The sequence below is a fragment of the Pseudorca crassidens genome, chromosome 18 (genome assembly GCF_039906515.1).
Source record: "Pseudorca crassidens isolate mPseCra1 chromosome 18, mPseCra1.hap1, whole genome shotgun sequence".
Taxonomy (NCBI): domain Eukaryota; kingdom Metazoa; phylum Chordata; class Mammalia; order Artiodactyla; family Delphinidae; genus Pseudorca; species Pseudorca crassidens.
Genome location: NC_090313.1, coordinates 29967446 through 29989517, shown reverse-complemented (window position 1 = coordinate 29989517; position 22072 = coordinate 29967446).

Sequence of the window (22072 nt, the reverse complement as noted above, 5' to 3'; positions counted from 1 at the left end):
ATGCCGCGGAGCGGCTGGGCCCGTGAGCCATGGCCGCTGAGCCTGCGCGTCCGGAGCCTGTGCTCCGCAATGGGAGAGGCCACAACACTGAGAGGCCCGCGTACCGCAAAAAATAATAATAATAATAATAATGAACAATAACACAATTAGCAATATTTTAATTGCACCATCCCATCCACGTAAACCTGTTTATTCATTTCTACATTATATGTCTCAGAAACACTTTGTTTGCTTTCCTCTGTTCCTTAATATTTAGACTTTTTGTCTAGCTTATTTGTAACTGTGATGTATTTTCTAGGCAGCTATAATTATTTGGAAACAAAATTAGAAGCTTTTAATAAAAAAAGAATTCCTAGAAAATTAGAACACATGGAAAAGTAATATATACTTGAAGTGATTGCTTTTGGAGTCAAAATGGATTTTGTGATGGAACTGTTGCAGATAAATGATCTTCTCACAAAAACATATTGAAGGAAATGGAAGAAACCTGAAATTCAGAGTTCAAAATATTTATTTGTCGGGAAATAGTATTTACTGTTAAAAGAGTATGATGAGTCTGTTTCATTTGTAAAGAAAAGAGATTTTTTTTAGTTGTTGAAAATCAGAAAGGTAAGAAAGAGATGTTTTTATGTATGAGCTCACAGAGTGATTTGAACAGTTCTGTAGGCAGAAAAATAATAATGTAATTCAGAATGTGTGAAAACATTGTTTCCATTAGATGTCAATCAACAAACAATGGAGCAAAAGTGGTATGGCTATCAATTAGTGTAAAATGCTCTCAAAGGGCATCAAAGTTTCTCTTAAATAAGGGAGCATTTTGATTTTCATTACATTGGAAAGATGACTGAGACCAATCTAAACAGAGTGATAAAAATTTACCTGCAGCAAATCAGAGTTCATTTTAACATAATTGAGTAGGCAGAAATATAATCATGCTGATAACATGGGTGGAAGGTTTAATAGTTTTGTCAAAGTTTAGGAAGAGAGAGAGAGAAGACCTTTTTATATGTACTGTCATGATCACCATTTACTGTTAATTTGGAGGATGCTCTCTCAGCAAGTGGCACTCCAAAACTCTGTGAATATTAATAATTCTTTGAACAACAGTACCAGCCTTCTGCAAAAAGACTGCAGCATTTCAATACACTATAAACCAGACAAATGTATTGAGAAAACTATGTGGCTTATAAAAATAGGTTTGATTGAATGTTAACGGACACTGGAGACTGTCTAAAAATGTTCAGATAGTGTTGAAATATTGGAAGTGGAATCAAATGAATATTTCAGATACACAGGTGGCTGATGAATTAAATGGTTTGCTGAATTTGGTTTCCAAATTGGAAATTATTATCTCTTGAAAAACAATTTAGCACATGTTAAGTACAAGTATTAGGAAAATTCTTTCTGAGGAACTTCAAAATAAACTATGTATTTTTCTTTAAAAATGAAATAATTTTGTACTGTTCATCATCTTAGAAAAATGGTGAATATTTCAAAACAATCTGTGGCAGGCCAGAGTAGGAATTATACTTTCTGATTTCCCTTTCTAAATCTAAATTGTTTAAGATTTAGAAAAAAAAAAAAAAAAAACTTCAGAAGAAAGATTTCTGAAATATTTCACAATGTTTTTTCTTCATCAGAATATTATACAACTCATATTCAGATTTCTTGATGCTTTAAGTGGAATGAAGATATATTTTAAGCAATAATTAGATGTGTATAAAATTTTTATAGACTTCATGCAAATAAGATCACATATCTTTGACTCTTACAGGAATTATGCAAAGTTGGCTTCATCATAGAACTTGACCAATAATAATGCTCTTTGCTTCTGAGAGCTATTGCGTGTTGTGTTGTCTTGACCAATCTCTACAACAGCACATAATGTTCACTGTCTACTTTGTGTTGCAGAAGAATGCCATTCCCTACCACAAAGGCAGAAGAGAGAGTCAGTGGTTGGAACTGAGGATTATCAAGTAGAAATTGGTAACCAATTTATTCAGCCTGAAAGGCTGTCTGTTCCTAGAGGAAAAAACTGCAACATCAGTTTGAACAGGGATAATACAGTATTTTTCAAAGCTCAATCATAAAAATTTTGCACAGACTTCAGATATTACCCTGTTTAAATTTCCAACTGTTAATTATAAGTTTAAAATCTTCTGCCTTGTTTTTGGTTTTATGCAATGATGGCTCTTTTGGGGACTGTGTACTGGAATTAACATGTTATTTTATGAAAACAACACTTTATTATTCAAGATAACCAATTTGAAAAATGTTAACATGAAATTATTTGCAAAGCTCCTTGCTTATTAGTGGTCATTCATAGAGAAATATTTCTCTACCTGTCTATATAACCTGCAACTCCAATTACCATTTCAATAATGTTAGGCTTTTGGTCCAACAATTAAAATTTAGGCAGCATTTGCTGTTATGGACTGAATTGTGTTCCCTGATAATTCATATGTTAAAGTCTTAACCCCCAGTGGAACTGTATTTGAAGGTAGGGTCTTTAAAGACAGAATTAAGATTAAATGCTGTAATAAGGGTGGGGCCCTAATCTGATAGGACTGGCGTCCTTATAAGAAGAGAGACACCAGGGATGTGAGCACATGGAGAAAAGTCCATATGAGGACACCTAGAGAAGGCAGGCTTCTGTGAGTCAAGGAGGGAGGCCTCTGGAGAAACCAAACCTGCCAACACCTTGATCTTTGACTTCTAGTCTCTAGAACTTTGAGAAAATAAATTTCCTGCAGTTTAAGCATCCCAGACTATGTTATTTTGTTATGGTAGCCCTAGCAGACTGATACATGTCCCAACAAGTGCTACCATATTTTCTGTTAATTAGATTTCTTTCTATCATATGTTTGTTTTATATAAATAAAGAATATGTGAGGAGAAATAGTTCTTATTCATTATAATAGATATACCCAAGTGTAAAATGGGGATACACAAACCAAACAAAGTGGGCTATTCCCATACTTAATAATTAGATGTTTTATCTCAATCTGGGTAAAATATAGTTGCTTTAAAATTGATCTTCTTCAATTACCTCTTTTATTTCCTTAACCGGGTGCTACAGAATCAAAATCTATTTGCCAGGACTGCATTTCCCCATCACATGGATTGAATTCACAAGACGTCTTGAGTGTCTCATGCATAAAAATTACCAAAAATGATCCTGAGTCTTGTTCATTTTATATCTCCATCATAGAGTGTACTTTAAGCAAGTTCCCTTGGTATTCTTATATGAGATTTGTTATTTGTTAGCTAGTTGGAGGAATCTTCATATTTCTCTCTATGTCCATGTAATTTCATTTCATAGCACAAAAATATAAATAAAGGAAAGAACTTTTATTAATTTATTTAGTTTTGCTGTGTTGGGTCTTTGTTTCTGTGCGAGGGCTTTTCTCTAGTTGTGGCAAGCGGGGGCCACTCTTCATTGCGGTGCAAGGGCCTCTCACTATCGCGGCCTCTCTTGTTGCGGAGCACACGCTCCAGACACACAGGCTCAGTAGTTGTGGCTCACGGGCCTAGCTGCTCCGTGGCATGTGGGATCCTCCCAGACTGGGGCTCGAACCCGTGTCCCCTGCATTAGCAGGCAGATTCTCAACCACTGCGCCACCAGGGAAGCCCCAGGAAAGAACTTTTAAAAATACATAGTACACAAGGTGTGCTGAATTGGCGAGTGGGATTGACATGTATACACTGATGTGTATAAAACTGATGACTAATAAGAACCTGCTGTATAAAAAAAAAAATAAAATTCAAAAACTAAAAAAGGGCTTCCCTGGTGGCACAGTGGATGAGAGTCTGCCTGCCAATGGAGGGGACACGGGTTCGTGCCCCGGTCCGGGAAGATCCCACATGCCGCGGAGCGGTTGGGCCCGCGAGCCGTGGCCACTGAGCCTGCGCGTCCAGAGCCTGTGCTCCGCAACGGGAGAGAGGCCACTACAGCTAGAGGCCCGCGTACCGCAAAAAAAAAAAAAAAAAAAAAAAAAAGTAAATATATATATAGCACACAAGAAAGGAAACTACAGAAATAGCTTCTTCCCAATCCCATTGATGCCCCTCAATCCCATTCCCCCATATTTGGTCCCAAAGCAGGTTACTCTGAAGTGAATGGCATTTCTTCTCTTAAATGGAAGTTGTCGATAATGGGGTTTTTATTAAATGTTCCTTTTGTGTGAAGACTTGCCTAGGCCTTACCCTCCAGTATGGTCTTCTTCTAGAGCAGGAGTTGACAAACGAACCTGCAGACCATATCTGGCCTACTGCCTTTTTTTGTAAAGAGGGTTTAATTGGAACACAACCGAGCCATTCTTTTTTGTTTTGTGTAGGGCTGCTTTCTCTGTATAATAGCAGAGTTGAGTAAATGTAACAGAGACTTGGGACCCAAAAAGCCTAAAATACATACTCTATGGTCCTTAAAATAAAAGTTTGCAGCCCCCTGTCCTATGGTATGTAAGGGGACTAGAAAGGAGTTGGAGAAACAGGATTGGGTCTCAAGGCGTCATTCAAAGAAAAAGGGTAGACGACATTTGCAAATGACTTGGATAGCATGCCACTAGACTGCATCTGAATATGCAGGGCCCGCTTCCTATTGGCCTTTTAATCCCAAGATTCCCATAATCCTGGTAGTGGTTTATTTCCTCTGAACACCCAGTCAGCAGACAGGGGTTTAATTTTAATTTTTATTAGCTTAAGGATTTTGTCTCATTAGAGAGTAAGAAATTATTAACTTGCCATTAAAACGATTTGAGCTCTTATTGAAAGTGCTTTTAAACTCAAATCTGACAATATGAGTATCTGAACCTCAATAAGTATGATTCTAAGTTTTTCCTTCACAAAATAATAGGACTATAACAATACATTTTAGAAAATTCACCTTACCTAGGCTAACACTTGCTCCCACTTTGTAACTTTTCAAGGGACACACAGTCAAACAAAATTTTAAGAAGCTTCTTAGAAACCTACTGAATAAACTGAATGTAGGAAATGTAGGAGAGTGGTTAGAAGGCCGGGAAGGAAGCCAAGACTTTTGGATATTAGACAAATTAAGTCACATTCAAATGAACTTGAGTTGTATGCATTTTTTCCTACTACCTGCAATGCCAGCCTCCTTTTCATGCCTGAAGCATGAATTTTGCATGCTATAAAGTTTAGAAAGAAAATCTACACAAAGGGAAGGGCACTGAGCATTAGTTCATAAAATGGTCTGAAAATCTCCTATCCTTACCGAGCGCAAACCAAGCAGTGCGTAAATTTATTTCAGTCCTGCAGAGCTAATTAATGAGTTACAAATTGGCAATCCAAATTGTTAACTCAGTCTACCAGAAGTCTGGAGTTTGTTTTGTGTTATCTATTGTTGTGGTTGTTTTTTACCTGCTTAAACTTAAACACTTACTAATAAATCTGTAGCAATCTGGAAAGACGGTAGTAGCGGTGGCATAGTTTTTAAATCTACATAAATTGTACCTAAAAACAGACAGCCATTAGCACAGCAAAAATGAAAACCTGGAGTCAACATGTACAACAAAGTTAGGCAAAATGTATGACAGCAAACCCCAAATTCCATTGGACTGAAATAAACCACTGACAGAAGCAAAACTCACAAGGAATCAGAAAATGAACAGGAAGAGTCAAAGAAAAGGCAACATAACTACAACCACTTTGAAACTGAAGAAAAAACTACGTACTGGAAACCTCAGTGAGCCAATCAGAGAAGAGTAACAGAAACTGAGAGGGAGGTGGACAGTCATCAGTTCACAGCTGATTTTAAGGACCCATAAGAGGTCAAATGGCACTGAAGTTACCTGGGCTCCTGAAACACAGAAAACTAACTCAAGTTCTCTTTTAGGATAGAGTCCCATGGAAAGAAACTGCTAACAGAATAATTCCTACTCTGGAGAAATTGCAAAAAAGAAGAGCCAAGGAATATCAGGGAAAAACAAGAGGTTTTACCTAAAATTGGGAGAGAAGAAGCCAGAATAATTCAGAAGTTATAGAGTCATAATGTTATTACCTGTGATTATATCAGAAGAGAAATATTAAGAGCTATGAAGCTAGGAAAACTATTTAGTTCATTTTCCTCCTAAAATTACCCCCCAAAAAAAGTCACCTAAAAAGGAAAAAAGGCAAATATTGCTGTTGAATCCCGTACAAAACTACATTAGGAAAAAAGAATCTAAGAAGCAGAACAGTCATACTATGGAAATGAAGGCAATCCAGAAAGAATACCCATTAGCCAGTGAAAACAGTAATCTAATAATTTATAAAGCATTAAAAGCAAGTTCCAAAAAATAATAATAATACAAGCAATGAAGGAATAACATAAACTAGAAACAAAACTCAACTATAAGGCAAATAAAGGAAAGAAGATTTGAAAAGGGCAGGTTACCTAGAAACAGAGCCTAAGACAGAGATTTCTATGTATGTGATTTTATTGCGAACGTGTTATTTAGAAGAAACAAAATCTGTGAGGGAGTGAGGGGAGCTGGGGAGGAAAGGAGACAAATCTGAGAGAGGATGTGGTCTCAGGTCAAGCCTCACCTTGGTCTAGTCCAAGGTGTGCAAGAGGAAGAGTACTGAGAAGGATGTACGCACAGCAGAGCTGCCTCTACCTTTAGGCAAGAGGTCCAGTCTTTCATGCCCCATGTCAGACAGTCATGAGCTGTTGGCCATTCCCCAAGAAGTATGTGACCTTCCAGCAAGATGGTCCCCATCAGCTAAGAGCAATCTTCTGGAGAAAAGAACAGTTGTGAGTTTTTAGTAGCCAACATTCATAGTACCAGGGGATGGGTGCACCTGCTTCTTAAAAGACATCCAGCGTCTACTCTAAAGTTAGTTGTAAGAAAAGACTATCGGGTTTATATTATTTTTTGACAATAACACTTTACTCCAGAGGACAGTGGAATGACATATTTAAGATACTGAAAGAAAATAAGATTTGATAGTCAGACAAAATGTTCTTCAAGTTCAAGGCTCCTAAGAAACTGTTACGAACATAAAGAAAGATAGAGAATATTGTTCCAATGAGCACTTCCTAGTATATCTGAGCAAAATGACTGGAGGGATATCAATATTATGTACATGTGGCAAGATCATATGATGGCTATAAGGGTAAACGTATTACAGGTAATAGTACCATAAAACATAGATACAGTAGAACAATCTGTGGAATGAAGAGAATGTATGGAAAGAACAATTTTACCAATTAGGATTTTAAAATATATTATTTCAAAGAAGGAAGGTTGAGGAAAGAAAACATTACTAACTAATAAAAATATTGTACAGAAGAAGAAAAAAAACACAAGAGCTTATAAAAGAGGCCCAATGGTAATATATAGGTAAACAGACTAAAATGCAAATATATATGTGTGTATTACAAACATATATTTTTATATGTATGGGTGTGTGTATTAAAGTACATATACATGTTTGTGTATCTATATATATAAATATATATATATGTTTGTACGTGTATCTATACATAAAATACTCTAGAGGTCAAAATTTTGATAATATCAATAAATTTAAATTGATTTTATTAGACTATTAAGAAAAATACTTCAAATAGGATACCAAACAAATGTAACACTGCACTGTAAACAAGGGACATATCTAAAACAAAGAGACTCAAAATGTTTAAAAATGAAAGTATAGACACAGATATAAGAGACCAAAGGAAATAAAAAGGAAACAGAGGATGTCAATCTTGGTATCTGACAAAGTAGATTTCAGACCAAAAGGCATTAAAAGAAACAAATAAGCACGCTGAAAATGATATATTTAAGAGTTTGTAATATTTATGTAACTTAGAGCAACCATATACATTACAGCAGAAAACAGATGCAAGGAAACGAATATTATACACCTCTCTCAATACAAGACAATCAAATGGAAAAAATTAGTGAGTAGACAGAAGATTTAAAAAATATATTACATTGAAATTTATAAAATCATGAACCTCAAAAATAGAAACTATACCTTTTTAAAAGCACATGGAATACTTGCAAATATTGACCTTTCCTTAGTCCACAAATAAAGCTTTAATAAATTCCAGTGAATTGGAAAAATATGAACAAAATAAAATCAAGAAACAAAAGAGCCCTTTTCACACCAAAAATTTGAAACATGCTGTTGAACAATTATTGTATAAAACACAAAATTCAAAACCAAAATGCCAAAATACTTGAAAACAATAGTGGAAAAATATCAGAATCTCTGGAATATAGCTTAAATAGTTATCTGAGAAATTGCATAACATTTAATACCTATATCAAGAAAAATGAAAATATATCAGTTGGGACTTCCCTGGCGGTTCAGTGGTTGACTCTGTGCTTCCACTTCACGGGGCACGGGTTTGAGTCCTGGCTGGGGAACTAAGATCCTGCATGCCGCATGGCATGGCCAAAAAAATATATATATCTATATATCAATTGATAAATAAGTTACAAATAAAAATTTTGATTAATTCCAACTCAAAAACCTAAAAAGAAAAACATAGTAAGCCAAAAGAAAGTATAATTTAGGAATCATTAAAGAAAAACAGAATTTAATAAGTTAGAAAATAGTCATAAATCTAAAAAAGCAACATGATATATAAATATCTTTTAAATATTTTTCATACATTTTTTCATATTTTAGAAAATAAAGTCAAACTTTAAAAAATCAGCATAATATGTGAATTGTTAGCAAAATTAAATAAACAACTATGCAAATAAATGTGAAAGTGTAGATGAATTAATACTTTTCTACAAAACTACAACCTGTTAAATTTAGCTCTAGTAGAGACAGAGATTCTAAACAGACTAATTGCTACAGAAGAAATAGAAATTTTACTGAACCTCTAAAGATCAGATAATCCTAATGCTACTTAAACTATTCCAGAATACAGAAATGAAGAAAACTTCCTATTTTATTGTATGAAGAAACCCCCTGAAAGAGATTTCAACAAAAAAGATGAAAAATAATACAACCCAAACTCACATATGAACATCAATGCAAAAATATTAAATTAAAAAAATAGCAAACAGGACTAAATGATCCATTTGAAAAATTGTGGGGTTTTATTCCACAATTGCAAGGGAGATGCTACATAAGGCAATTCATTAATACTAACTACTCATTGTTTTAGGTCTAAGGAGAAAAATCATTATATATTGCCATACATTCTGAGAGATTTTTTAAAAGTCAATTCCCCTTTCTGTTGAAAACATTCATTAAAGTAGGAACTGATGGATTTTATTTGCTCTCTTTGTCTCTGTCTTTCTTGTCTGTCTATATCTCATTCTCTATCTTTCTCTCTCTCCACATACACACAAATATACACACATATTGCATACATATATATACACATATATTACATGTATTTATTTATTCATATTTGTATGTGTGTTCATATATGTCAAGAGCCAACAATGTATCTCAAAAGCGACTTTCCTGTTAAAGTCAGGATGAAGAAAGAAGAAAATACACCCATAACATCCACACTATTTAATATTGTATTGAAGATATCAGCAAATGCAATTGACAAGAAAAAGAAATCAACTGCATTAAAATTGGAAAGGATGAGGTAGAACTATCTCAATTTTCCAAAGATTTGTTCAATATTGGGAAACCCAAAATAATCAATGGTAAAATTACTATAATAATATGAGATTTAAAAATAAAACCACAGGTTAGAAATCATCAAACAAAAACTAATAATCTTCTATACATAATCGAAAACTAATTAGAAGATGTAATGAAAATCAGACATCATTTTTGAGGCTCATAATTTAAAAGAATTAAAAACTATAATACTCACTCTTGAAAAAATCAAAAGTGGAGTTGACAAAAAGGAAAAAGGAAAATTCTCACTGGAGAATGCTAGGCACCGACACATTATTTTGGAAATTGTTTTATAAAAAAATGGTAGTGGCAGAAGCAATTACTCAAGCATTTATCCTGCCTGTAAGAATTATCCCACAGGGTAACCAAATAGATGATAAGGAATATTTTACCTTTATAGAGTTCTCCACTTAAAAATAATGAATGATATCTACTCTCCTGTATATGATGAATCATTTTTTTCCTTTTTTTTTTTTTTTTTTTGCGCTACGCAGGCCTCTCACTGCCGTGGCCTCTCCCGTTGCGGAGCACAGGCTCCGGACGCGCAGGCTCAGCGGCCATGGCTCACGGGCCCAGCCGCTCCGCGGCATGTGGGATCTTCCCGGACTGGGGCACGAACCCGTGTCCCCTGCATTGGCAGGCGGACTCTCAACCACTGCGCCACCAGGGAAGCTCTTTTTTCTTTCTGTGTTCAATATTTTACTTTTTGGCTTTAAGCAGATAGATTATGATGAGTTTAGGTGCAGATCTCTTTGTATTTATCCTACTTGGAATTTTGTTAAGATTTTGGATGTAAATAATAATATTTTTCATCAAACTTGGGAAGTTTTTGGACATCGTTTTCACTCTTTTCTCTCTTTTCTGTCTGCCTGGGACTTCCACCATCCATACGTTGGTTTGTTTGACCATATCCCATAGGACTGTGAGGTTCTGTTCATTTTTTCTTTAGTGTTTTTTTCTCTCTTCAAGTTTATTGATTTTTTTTTCTGGCATCTCAAAACTACTGTTGAGACCATCTGTTGAATTTTCAGTTCAGTTATTGTGCTTTTCAACTCTAAAATTTCTATTTGGTTCTTTTTATAGTTTGTCTTTATTGATTCTCTACTTGTTAAGCCATTGTCACCATAGTTGCTTTTAATTCTTTGAACATATTTTAAATGGCTGCTTTGGAGTCTTTACTAAATACAACTTTAGGTCCATGCAAGTCAGTATGTACATTGTCTGCTTTCTGTCCTGCCCCTTGGTGTGTCTGCTAATGTTTGATGAAAAACTGGACACTTTACATAATACTTTATATTAATCCTAGGTCTTGTTTTTATTTTTTCTGACGTTTGATATTTCCCCTTTCTTCTTTTTTACCTTCCTTCCTCCCTCTCTCCCTCTCCTCCTCTCCCTCCCTCCCTCCCTCCTTCCTTTACTCCTTTCCTTCCTTCCAGACTTAATCTTTGGCATTTGTCTCTCTTGTGGTGTTTAGCTGCTGATGTCTCTACACAATTTTGAAAAATCATTTATATTTTCAAGTCTGATATCCTACAGCTCACTCAACCTTCTGTCTGAATAACCAAGTGGTCAGTCAATGATTTGGGCAGAGTTTACATTTCAACACCGTGCACTCATGAGCCTTCCACTCCTTGTAGATCAATCTGTGTGGAGTCTGGTGAGTACATTAAAATTTTCACCCAGTTTTTAAGTCTGTCTTGGTTTTATTTTTCCCCGACCTTTCTAGGATCTCCTCCATGTACGTGTGTAGTTTTTCAATCTGCCAGGGATGGATGAAGAGCTTATCTCAGCACTTCCATTTCTCCCTCATTTTCAGGATATCTTGAGACCACAACTGCAACTAGCAAAGTTGCGCAACTGTCAATTTTTCTCATTCATTTCCTAACAAGTTCATCATATTTAGTTGTCAAAGTCTGGGCTCCAAATATAGCCCCTTCTCTCTGGCAGCAAATTTGTTACTTTTCATGGCCAGACCCACACTGGAAAGCTACAGTTCTCATAAATCAACACTAGGAAGAGATGAGAGCAGCTGCAGGCAAGAACACATGTTCCTGCTGTTCTTATGTGAAGCCCTAGCAGTTATTAAAGAATGAATGCTTCTCAATTTGTTGTTTGCATTTCATTTATTCCCACAGCTTGAAATTATTGTTTTTGACAACTTATTCAATTTTATACGGGTTTTTCTTTGCTTGGTTGGGGGTTTTTTTTCCAAAAACGATTTGCCAGTCCCTTTATTCTTCCATAATCAGAATCACTTAGTTTTTAAATTTACTTATTTTTAGGTGTGATAATAATACTGTGGGTATTTATCACCATGAGATACATATTGAAATATTTATGGTAAAATTATATGATGATAATATTTGCTTTAAAATAATTTGTATCTCAAAGAATAGATGGAGATATAGATGAAACAAGACTGGATGTGAGTTAATAGTTGTAGAAGCAGCGTAACGGGTACCTGGAGGTTCATCACAGTTTTCTCTAGTTTTGTGTATATGTGAAATTATTCATAATAAAATCTTAAATGAGAGAAAAATAAACGTTTGGAATCCTCTTAGTTATGTGCAGCATCAGAAATAAAATGAGACAAATAACTTGTTCTGATGCAGTGTATTATAACGAAGGTCTACACAGGTAACTCCAATTCTCTTAACATATTAATCCAAACTCCTTTGAAAGGCAAGGTGTCAGCCTACTGAGATTGCAATAGAGATGACTACCGTCTCTATATTTGCTTTTTTCTTTATCAAAAATTATATAATAAAAAATGACAGCTTTACATTTTTTTAATACTTACTTTTGCCCAGTACTATATTTAGCATTTGGCCTACCTTGCCAAGAGTCAATGCTTGGTGTTCAGAAATTCTGATAGACCTGTGGTTATTTCCTGCTCTTCTGTCTCTTGAAGTTTAGAGAGAAAAAAGCAGCAGAAGATTAAAAACGATAAATTTGATCAAAATTGTGACGGGAGGGTCCAAGCACAGCCCGACACCTCCCCTGTGTTCCCAAGAAGAACCATGTGCTTTGTACAGGAAGTGCTGGTAAACTCACAAATCGCATAGTATGAAGAGAGTCAGAGCACGGGCAGTGGGTGTTGCCTCTGTATTAGGTATATGTAAACTATTCTTGAAACGGCTTAGTTATGCATGTCTCAGTGACCATCAGGCATGCTACCAACTTTCTGTGTTCAGACCCCACAAGAGTCCTTGTACTGTAGCACTAGGTGGGATTCACGGGGCCATATTGCCTGTCTGGGCTGCAGAATGGATCCATTAGCCATGGGGCACCACTGTGTTGCAAGGGACTGATTCTGTATACGTTCTCTCCTCTGCCTATGAGTAAATGCTGGGTTACTTCAGCCCACTGTACATGTTTTCTGTTCTCAGTGACCCTGACCTGGTAGGTAAGTTCCACCCAGGGTGTCTTCCCTGGGTGGGACTTACCTACCTTTTGACCCTGGCCTCACTCATGTTATAGTCTATATTGTGGCACAGCCTGACCACTTAGTGAAACAGTAATCTTACATTATATGTTTGGTATCGGTTAAGGATGCTTTGGGGAACTTTGAACTGCTATAGATTGGGACAAGTGAATAAGGTAAAGAAAATATTCTAAATCACTAGAGTAGGGGTCCTGGGATTTCTGCAACTCCCTAGGAGTCTTCTGGATTTGGAGGACTTTTCCAAAAAGAAATCAGGACCCTAGAAAAAAATTTATAGACAGATACAGGCCCTCAAGGTCTATCTCTGACTCACTCTATACATCTAGCTTAATCCTGGGAAACTGCACCTCCAATATAAGCCATGGTATCTTGGTATGGTGTAGACATTGCATGTCAAGGAAACAATGAGCTATTAGCTGAGCTCAGGGCTTTCAGCACCTACAGTGGGATGTCCATAGAATGAAGGGACAGCTCTCATGACTACTGATTCATGAGGCAGTTCAATTTTCACCTTTATCAAAAACGATTCAGCTCTTTCAGAAGTTCTGAATCTCTTACAGTGACTTTGGACATAGACATCTTTGAAAATCTCTCTGCTGAAACAGAACATGATTCATCAGTCTATATAAGGACACATTGTTATCTTCATGTGAGTATTTTGACTTACAATTTGACAGCTAATATATTATGGAGCCATTTCAACATTATTACCTCTGCTCATACAGACCTGGGAACTTGTCCATGAAGTACTCAGCTGGATGAGGATATGCCTTTGTGTACCCGACAAGGTCCTTCTAAAGAATCATGCCTGAAAGCATAATGTGAATGGAAAAGTAAGGCAGGAAAAGGACTAGACTTATCTGATAAGGGACACTAGAAACTAAACCTTCTCCCTATATGACTGTCTTTGTCATATTTCACCAAATGAACGAACACTATCTAATAGCCTTGATCATCGATCATGTGATTTCTGGACTTCAGATGAGAAAACAGGGAGGGAAGTAAATGGAATTCAGACCTGCTCAAATTCCTCAATAAATATACAATCTTCTGCATTTATTTAACCTGGCAACCTGACCCACTGATGTTTCATTTTGTTTTTCTTTTCTTTAGTGGTAGAAGAGGATTTTTCTTTAAATTCATAGTAATGGGGAATGATATCCTTATAACCTGAGCTTGTGAATTTAAGATTTAATGATCTTTATTCTTTGAAAGGGAGATTATTTTGTTTCTGCTTGTATAATCATCCCATCTCCTGCATTCTTGACTAAGGCCCAACTGAAAAATTTAGTGTTAGTTCTTATTTTTCGGTGTACTCTTTGGGTTAGCAGATGCTGTCCAGGAGAAATGAGAGGGCATTCGCAGCAATGTGAAACCGTTTTCTTTGCACACTGCCAAACAGGCATTATTGCATAAAAGATTCAAGAGGGATGGATGATGGAAAGCATTTACTTTGCTTTTTAAGATCTGCTGTTTTCATCAGAGTAGCATATGAATTGCAGTTTGGAATATGGGGACCTTCTGGTATAAGCATACTATGTATTTTCTTTGGAGTTTACTTTCAGCTATTTGAATTTAATGCACCAAACTCTGTTTCTTTGATTCTTTGCTCAAACAACACCTCAGTGAGGCTACCTGGCAAACCTGATCCCCTTACCCTGCTCTCATTTTTTTTCCATAGCCTTTGTTGCCTTTTAAAAGATATATAGTGGGGCTTCCCTGGTGGTGCAGTGGTTGAGAGTCCGCCTGCCGATGCAGGGGACACGGGTTCGTGCCCCAGTCCGGGAAGATCCCACATGCTGTAGAGTGGCTAGGCCCGTGAGCCACGGCTGCTGAGCCTGCGCGTCCAGAGCCTGTGCTCCGCAACGGGAGAGGCCACAACAGTGAGAGGCCTGTGTACCGCAAAAAAAAAAAAAAAAGATATATAGTTTACACTGATTTTAGTTTTATTGTTTGTCATTTATTTTCTGCTTCTCTGCCAGAATGTAAATGTCAGGTAGGCAAGGATATTTGTCTGTTTTGCTCTCTGTTATACCTTAACTCCACAGAAAAAAAAAAATCAGGCACGTAGTTGGTATTCAAAAATAAGTTTTCAATTATTGAAAACATCTATGATACAAACAGCATAAAGATGATTTTCTATTGTTCCAGACTTGGATGGTTTTACATAACTATATAAAAACCACCAAATTTCGAAGTCTAGTTAGTCTAACACCTTTAGATTTCCTTAGTCCTTCTGAATCAGGCTAGTTTATTCAGAGCACATGCAATTAATACGGCTTACATACCAGATAAATTATTCTTCTGGGACTTCTCAACTTGTCCTTTCTTTGATGAAGTTAATTATTTTAAATTCTTTATCAAGTCCATTTAAAAAAATCTCTGAACAATAATCATATATGAACTTTTTTCCTATTTTTGTATTCTGTTACATCTGAGAAACTTAAAATATATTCATGTATGTATTTGTGTGTGTGTGTGTGTGTGTGTGTGTGTGTGTGCATTTTACAATGTAACCTCTAAGAATTCCTTATTGGAAGAAATACTAAATATTGGATGTTTTATATTAAGTATACAAACACTGTATCACTCTATTTTCCTGGTAATATTGGACTGTCTTTCTCAGCCACTTTGGAGACTGAGTCAGGAAACAGCAGCGGTAGCTTTGAATTACTCTATAATCTCATCCTGTTTTGATTCAAATTCCCTAAGACTTCAATATCAGTCTCTACTGGCTTCTTTCTCCCAACAGTAATTTAGACTCTATCCTCAAAAATGTCTCAGTAATGTTTTGGATATCCACAGTGTCCTGGGACAATGTACTTAAGAACAAATCTAACCTTGTTCTCTGACTCTGCCCTACTAGTTAAGATGCCTTGTCACTGCTTCCTTGGGGAAGATTGTTACCACTGCCTGCTACGCATCCCATAGTATGTGGGGAGGAAAAGAGTGTATCGCTCTTTTTAAATACAAGGTGGTATTTTACTATCTGGGCCCCAGACTACTTGGGCTTATAGTCTCCAGACACTTTAATGAACACAGCTGGTTTAAAAAGCAACCCATCATGTTAGCGTGGGACTGTGGAGTAGCTGTAAGTCTCACTGAGTCACCTCCATCTTTCTCATCTATCTTTTGTACTCTTTTCATGTACCCAAAGTTGCTAAATTTTGTAATTTATTCTTCAGGAAAGAGCAAAAGTCCCATATATATCTTCTGGGTCACCATTTTGTAGCAGTTGCAAAAACAGCCATCTAACCTGAGCTTAATTAGGACACTAGAAACTCTACCATGGGCACTCCTGCTTATGAAGAAGTTAAGTCTGGATGCAGAGGACAGTTTACACAGGATGAAGGGCTGTCTTAGTTCAGGCTATTATAACAGAATACCACAGACTGGCTGGCTTAAACAACAAACATTTATTTCTCACAGTTCTGGAAGCTAGAAAGTCTAAGACCACGGTGGCTGCAGCCAATGTCTGGTGAGAGCACTCTTCCTAGCTTGCCTATGGCCATCCTCTCAATGTATATTCATATGGTAGAGATGACAGAGGTGATGCAAGCTCTCTCATGACTCTCCTCATAAGGGCACTAATCCCATTCTTGAGGACTCCACCCTCATGACCTAATTACCTCCCAAAGGCCACATTTCCTAATACCATCATACTGTGGGTTAATATTTCAACATATGAATTTTGGAGGGACACAAACATCAAGTCCATGGCAAAGGGTGCCAACCTACCAGTCCAAGAGAGGAAAAGCCAAAATGCTATTTTCGAAGCCTTCAATTCTTTATTTTTCAATAGAAATTTAAAGTTGTGAAAATGTCAAGCAATGATAACTTTTAGCAAAAATTACTGAGTTAGTCATGGGTATGCAACTATATGAATGCAAGACAACACTAACATGAACTCAAAGTAACAAAAACCTAAGACAAAATTATGGCATTTATTTATTGAATACACACACTGAGTGCTTAATATGTCACCAGGTAGCAGATGATTAATAAAACTATCTATCTTTGTCCTCACAGATCTATTTATAGAGGAAACTATGTGTCTGTCAAATATTTATTACCAGCTGGCCACTGCATTTGTTGCTTGCAAAGTTAATACACACAACAATAGTCCTGAACACCAAGAAATACTTATTTGGTTACCTGTTACTTGACAGACATTGTGCTAGGCCTTTAGTGGTACCAAGAATGAATTAGCCATGGTCATTGCTCATGAAGATGGTGTAACATAAAATAAGAGAACAAGTAGTTACTAATAAGGCTGAATGGATATCAGGTTTCTTAACTGAACCCAAGAGTAGTGGTTAGGACTTTTAAAACAAAATAAAAATTAAATGGAAGGCAAAGAGGTATGATTCTAAAAACTTAAGAACTTTCTCAATTTTTTTTTTTTCTGAGTTGTTTTGAAAGAATATCAGAAGCTACAGAGTAAGGCAGAAATTGTCAGGTTGATATGTGACAGGCTGAAAAAGCCCACAATGTTTCTTCACAATCAGTCATTTAAAACACAAAATAGCCTGAGGCCATCTTTTAAAGCAGCAATAATTTAACTGAAATTGATCACTTAAGGAAGACAAAGTATTACTGAGCTCAAATGTGTCTATCCACACTTGCTGAACTATCTCCAAACAAAATCCACAAAGGCAAAGGATGAAACTGTAATTGATATATACACAATCCACAGTCACATAAATCTTCAGTCAATCCAGAGACAAAGAACAGACGATTTCACAGTTCTCTAAATTATTTAAGTATCAACCTGGAAAGGAAGTAAAGGACTGACAAAGATTTTTATGTGTAAAAACAATTATTTAAGAAGAAATTTTTAAAAGGGGCTGTGAAAGTAATATTAGCCATTAAGAACACTCAGTTAAAATGTCATTGTAAGTTGATTAATAAAAGTGGTATGAAAAGCGCATGAAACTACGTCTGTGAAGGTGGCATTACTCTCATTATGATTGCTATTGTTTATTTGTCAGAAACACAACTAATTAAAAAAATGCCTTGAAAATGTGTTAGCTGAGGCAACTTTAAGACTTAACAAAGTACAGAATTATGCAATATAAGTTTTTTTGTTTTTTGCGGTACGCGGGCCTCTCACTGTTGTGGCCTCTCCTGTTGCGGAGCACAGGCTCCGGACGCGCAGGCTCAGCGGCCATGGCTCACGGGCCCAGCCGCCCCACGGCATGTGGGATCTTCCCAGACCGGGGCACGAACCCGCGTCCCCTGCATCGGCAGGCGGACTCTCAACCACTGCGCCACCAGGGAAGCCCTGCAATATAAGTTTTAAAAATAAAAACCATTCAACATAAATTATCTTTCAAACCATAAAGAACAGTCAATATTGGTAGGTGAATGAAGAAATTCTTCTCAAGGCACAAGCATGACTGATATTTCTTCAGAATTCTCAGGTATGTCACAAAAAGAAGCTCTGATGGGCAGGGTGAGCTTGAAGTCAAGAACTGAGATAAATATCCTCAAGAAAATTCTTACTGATGCTCCCAAATTAAATAATAGTTCTATGAAAAGTGTGTAGATTATTCAACGGACAAAAACTCAAACATAAAAAGACAGTTTAAGATGCGTAAGTCAAGATCACCTGACCAAGATGGGGCTTCATGCTTTATATCATTTTTGTCTCTCTTTCAAAATTGGTATTTTGTAGTTCTAAAGTAAAGTCAGGTTTCAGATTACATTGTCAAAATTTCAGAGCCACCTCCCCAGTGTGGTGGGAGGAACTAATTATAGAGCTGTGCACAGAGGAATCAGAGGTTCCACCTGGTCCTGCAAAAGGCCAACTTGTCCTTGGGTTTTGTCCCCACCACCTGAAGCAATGGGTTGGTGGAGGAATGGTCAAGGTTGGTGGAAAATATCTTGTGGGTTACATTTAGGAGGAACAACAACATGAGCAAGACTCACAAACCTTAAGAAATAGGTTACAAGAGCAGATAGGTAAGTGGTAGTGTATACCCACTCCATTATCAAACCATGGCGGAAAATGAACCTCCCAACCAAAGGTCAAACAGCAAGTGTTTATTACTCCTATGAACAAACTTTGTGCTAACCACTCGTATAACGTATCTCACTTAATTTAAATCAATAAGCCTTGTCTCTTTGTAATTCTACATTAAAATAGCCCTATTCTTTTAAGTTTCACCATGGCGAATGCCTGATTCATGGCTGGATGTTATACTGTTCAATGCTCTCTAAAAGGACTAAAGGGGTCTTATGACCCATCTAGAAGGATGGATTAGACAACTCTCAACTATCTCTTTGGACAACCAATGCAATTTTAATATTGTACAAAAACAAGTTGTACTTTTTAATGAAAGGGAAAGTTTTTAGTTTAAAAACTAAAAATCAGTCAGAATCCTAGAACAGCCTCAGTGACATGGAAAGTCCTCAGAATCATGATGACATCTCCCTCATTAGCTGTCAGAACATCACCAAGTGTCATTTGAGAGTCTTTTCTCCTTTTACAAAAGAATAATGTAGAAAGAGCATCATTAAGAAGGGTTCAATAAATTACTTTTTCTAAAATTTTATATCATGAAAGACTCAGAATTTTTCATCTCACTAAAAGAAAAAAAGAATCAGTAATATTTTTAAAGCTGTCTTTGCTTTGCTGAGATCTGTAGAGGGAACGTCTGGAGTGGGTGAGGAGGAGGAAACAAAGAATAATGCTGTCTGGCTTCATCACCTGTCTAAAGAAGCACAGCAACAACTGGTCAAAGGGAATAAAAAACATTGCATGGAAGTTCCTAAGATATCTCTCAAAAAAGTTGCCCGTGATATATGGACAACAGGAAATATGATATGAACCAAAAATGCTGCACAGTCAAAATCTGTATATACAACTTTTCTTAAGAGAAGAGCATATTCATTTAGAGCTTCACAATGAAAGAAGGTTTATAAACCTGCATCTTGTTAATAAGAATGTATAAATAGCTATTAACTCCCCTGGATGTTTGGCTTTATTGATGGGAAGAGTGCCAAGTTCAGTTAATAACACAGGCATCAGTGTGTCAGCTGCCAGCCTGGGGTGGGTAATGACTGGCTACAGCAGTGAGGAAAGCCTTCCTAGAGAAAAATCAGAAATAAATCTTGGTTTGAAGATGAGTGCTAAACATTGGGGAACTGAACACAGAGATCAGTTAAAACTGAAGATGTGCTTATAAGGTGACAAAGTTTGCTCGTGGAGTTCATTAAACCTTCCTCGCTGTGCCACAAAATGGAATTGGGCTGATGAAAATGTACATTAACTTCTGCTCGAGTGCATCTTAAAAAACCCATTATTACCCTGTTAAGAAAAATGTGGTAAGATCATTTCTTCCTCTTTTAATAAACAGCTATGACACATTCCATCAGATTGTTTGTATTTCTTGAATATGCATTCATTATTCATGCAAAAAAAGATCATTTTGAAAGTCTGTCACTCCTAAAGAAAGGTCATCGCCCTTTTATTGGAAAAAGAAAAATGTATATAATCCTTTGCATTTCCTTTTGTTGCTTGTTCAGGTTCCTTTTACTCATAATAATGATATAACTTAATGATTTGGTTTTACTATACCCATTGTCTCCAAATACAAGTTTTTTAACTTCTGTGTTGATTTTAATGATCTAGTAAAATAAGTCTAGAGTTATAGGTTATCTCAATTTATTTTCAGAAATAAAAACCGTTCAAACAGTAATTATTGTTTTATCATGAAACTTCAGGGTATTTGGCCTTTCCCTACCCACCCAAATTTATTGAAGAGAAATCACTAGTGTTCTGCATGTATCTTTCAATAAATTTCAAATTCTAAGTTGGCTTTTTCCCTGGGAAATTTAGGCATTTCTGTGTTCATTCTCAGAGCAAGGAAAAGCTAAGAAATATTTGTGAAAGGAATAATAATTTCAAGAGAAGTAGAATCTAGTGTAGAAACTAACTACATCTCATAAAGTATACCGATTGGTTTTTAAGATTAATTTTGACAACCACTGTTTTTAACTAGAGCATGTAGTCCATTACAGGTAATCTAAAAGTGATTTTTAAAATATATAACATATTATTTTACATTTCCTACTTACGAATCTGTCTTATTTTGTTTGTCCCATTCCCTATTCTTGCCTTCTGAAATTGTTTCCATCATCATCTCTCCTCTGTTGGTTTGGAAGAAATATACCTGTTTTTATTACTTTAGTGAATACTCTGGAAATTACAATGTGCATACTTAACCTACTAAAATCTACACTCATCAATATTTTTATCAATATTTTTATCTTTCTTCTTCTTCCTCCAAAATACAAAGATATTAGAAAATTTAACTCCATGTGGCAGTCATAGAAATATGTTTCTCAGATCTTCCGCTGGGGGGAGAATAGTTGACACTCAGCCTCTCTGGATCCTCCACCTTGAGGATGGTGCAGCCATGCTTCCCCTAAGCTGCTGTCATGCTTTCCCCAGAATGACCACAGTGAGGACTAGAGTATCAGACATTCCTGCCCAATGCAAGTTTCCTCTGAGTGACAACTTTCACTGGAGAACTCTCCATTGGTCTGGATGAAATATTATCCAATCTATGCTGCAGCCTGATCCTCTTTTTACCCAATGTTCCCTCCTCCTCTCTTTACACATGTGGGAGACCTGTATTGTGGTCCCTTTCTCAGCTCTCCTCCCTTTATCCTTCAGGTAGTCTAGTCAATCCCTTGCACATCTAATCTTCTTTGACATATGCCTCTTGAGGTCCTAACTTAAAACAATTCATTTATTCACTTCCTAACTTATAGGACGTTGTTTGATAGTTTATTTCTCTCTCATTTTAATCCCTTGGCATGTAATTATTATTCTTTTATACAACAAAAGTTCAGCAAGACAAAACCAATATGTACTGTTTTCTTTGATTTTTATTCCTTCTTGCATTTAAACCCTTGCATCTGGAATAATTTTTCTTCTGAAGGAACTTTTGGGGATTCATTGGGCTTCTCCAATATTTGGAGTTATTCATCCTTTGAACACTATGA